At 37.8% G+C, this 2,938-nt stretch overlaps 1 long non-coding RNA gene across 1 annotated transcript; it reads right to left on the reverse strand.

Annotated features, from left to right (window-relative positions):
- Nucleotides 1–807: 807 nt before the first annotated feature.
- Nucleotides 808–1,449, reverse strand: LOC134226395 (uncharacterized). Its single transcript, XR_009983462.1, has 3 exons — nt 1,349–1,449; nt 1,153–1,252; nt 808–1,092 (listed from the first exon to the last, which is right to left on the reverse strand). It is a non-coding gene; the product is annotated as an uncharacterized LOC134226395 (long non-coding RNA).
- Between the last annotated feature and the right edge of the window lie 1,489 nt (nt 1,450–2,938).

Consider the following 2,938-nt stretch of genomic DNA (forward strand, 5'->3'; position numbering starts at 1 on the left):
TCCGATTAATTAGCCATTCTAACTATCAATCAAGGATTCTTTTAGCTTACCATCTCTGGTTTGAGCTTTGATTCTTATAATTCTTCGACCACTATTTGCTTTTTCCAAAAAGTCAAATCTGAATCTAAAAAACTTTTTCTTGAAATATTAGCAATTGTAAAAACTCACTATCGGATTTTCAATTTTGTTCACGCCACTAATTGGTTCGTCACTAACTAGCTATCAGAATCACGTCTGCTCTGGTTAACAAGTCGTACTGAAATTGTTCGTGATTTGCGCACAATAAGCGCTGTGACTAAACACAGAGAACAGACATGAATGCTCGAACAAAATTTCGTTAAAAAAGTGTGTAAAGATTTAAATTGTACCTCAGCGCCGCCAACGCAGGATGCCCGACATGAAAACTCAATTTCACTAAGCGATGGTGTTGGCATACACTCTGGAAAAAATAAATTCTAAATAGAATAAATGTTACGCTAAACCGATACTCTCCTGGTTGACCCCATATTCGATTAAGTGGCAACTATACCGGCTTAGTATAACTTCGATTTATATGGCTTTAGTTTAGTGTGACTTTATAATGGATAGTTTATTTTGTCGGGAGATTGAATTGATCGTAGGTGGATTCTGCATCAGTGTTTACAATTCGTAATGATTAATGATCAAATATGTACAAATAATTGTCGGGTGTAAATAAATACAAAGAAAACATTTTTTTTTCCGATAGAATAATATTTATACGTATGCACTGTTCTTTTGTTGAGCAGTATTTATCTGATTAATAATCGCGAACAAACAATCGGCTTTTAACGGCTTTTAAATTGGTAACCACAAATTTGAACTCTCAGGGTGGCCATTCGTAGGAATATTTTTTTCTTGATGAACTGCATATACCACTGGGAAGGAAGCCTGTTTTGTTTAGGATCAGGAAATGTCGGGTATCACATGAGAACGGCCACCACCGCAAACGTTCGGATAATGGTACTTGGTCTGTCCAGGATGTGTGTGGCGTTGAAGCACTTGAAGGAGGCAGAAGTTTCGCCTGTCTGATACATGGTATTGTAGGCTTCTTGTAGCTCATTTTATAGTGTCCTAAAATAAGGAGATTCAATCATTTTTATAGTTTCTGGTTCATATAATATTACAACTTACATCCTTCCCGCTGAGGGGATGTTCAGATGCTAGATGTCTCGATCAAATCCGCCGAAATCAACATGACAGCATCGAAATTTTTGCTCACTTTGTCCTAAAACTTGAACAGATTTATTTAATCGATTTCGATAGGTATTATTTATAAGTAACTTCCTAGCTGTATTTTAAATAATACCAATATTTTTATTTCACTTACAGAGTGATGGGGATGCAAACTTGACTGCACGTTTTTCTGAAAAGACTGCGAAAATGTGGTGTCGAGTGCTTGGACTTGAAGTACGGCTGCTCGAGTAATCAATTAAAATATATCATTGAGATATCCTAAGATAGGTTAAATTAAAAACATCAATAGTATACTTTCATATACTAGATTCGTTTCAATATCGTTTATTGCCTACAAGTTTAAGATTTAATCTAAACTAGTTTAACTTTATTTCTGAGTGTACACTACATAAACAATGTAGTGCTGCCACCTAGGAGCGAGCCTAGAAGCAATTCGGAATGAACACTAGCGCTAAAAAGTAAAACACGGCAAATCTTAATCATATTCATCAGCACACTAGCACCGTGCAACGGGGGCATAACGACATACTTTAAAATGGTCAGTACAAACTTTACACAACCACGTGAATGAAGATGAACGTCTGTTCTCTGTGGACTAAATAGGACTGGCTAGCTATTTTAACTCGAACGCAATAATCTTTTGTTACAAAACCGATCGCGTTTCCTTTCGACGCATTCGACATGATATTTGCGTATTTGATCAACGTACTATGGACTCGTGAATTATCTATAGTTTATGTATTATGTTTTCGGTGCAGCAAGAATTCAAATAAATGAGATCTTCAGTGGAGGCACTCACAAAATTAAAATTCACGAAAGCTCAGTGGTTAATATGATATAAAATTGCTTCCATCTTCAAAAACGTAACGATTTTCGAAAATATGTTTTACTGGCCAAAACGCCCCAGTGTAGGCAGGACGATATGCCCTTACCAACTGGACACAAGCGCGGCGATCTTGCAGCAGTTGCTTCCAAATTATATGGAAATTATTGAAATGTAATTAAAACCTGATTAAATGGACTAATGTTGGTTTTTTAATGTCAAGAACATAAGGATTTGTAACCTTTTTATTATGGGATTGATAAAATACTAATGAAGGACTATGGAACGTCTTTGGCTAAGGTGGGGCGTATTGCCCAGGCACTTTTTGAAATCCATTTTTCACGGCTTTTCATAAAAGCATTATTACGTGTCATCTGTAATATTTTTATATGACTACTCACGGGCAATGCATTTGCGACCACTTGCACACCTCTTGCACTTGCACTTGCACTCAAATAACACAAAGTTTGCATGAATTGCGATGAAAAGTAAAAAGTTATCAAGGTTTTGCCTTAGGGGGGCATATTATACCGTCTTACCCTACACCTGAAGATCACCACTGTAGACAGAATCACAATTTGACCAAGTTCTGATCAATGGACAACACTTCTCCGACATTATCAACGTCAGTACCGACGGCCGCCGCGGTACGACCTAGAGCGACTGAAGCAACCTGATGTCGCCACTGCATACGCTCAGCATCTCGAGGCAGCGTTGCCGGAAAAGGGTGAGCTCAACGGGCCCCCTATTGATGACTGCTGGAATACAGCCAGACCTCCATGAATCGATATTGAAGGGACCATCGACTCATGAAAATATCGGTATGGAACGGTATGGTATGGAATGAAATATCCTTGAGAAGCTGTTTGAAGGTACCATCACAGTAACCTGGAAAATATC

Source organism: Armigeres subalbatus, chromosome 3 (assembly GCF_024139115.2).
Source record: "Armigeres subalbatus isolate Guangzhou_Male chromosome 3, GZ_Asu_2, whole genome shotgun sequence".
Lineage (NCBI taxonomy): Eukaryota > Metazoa > Arthropoda > Insecta > Diptera > Culicidae > Armigeres > Armigeres subalbatus.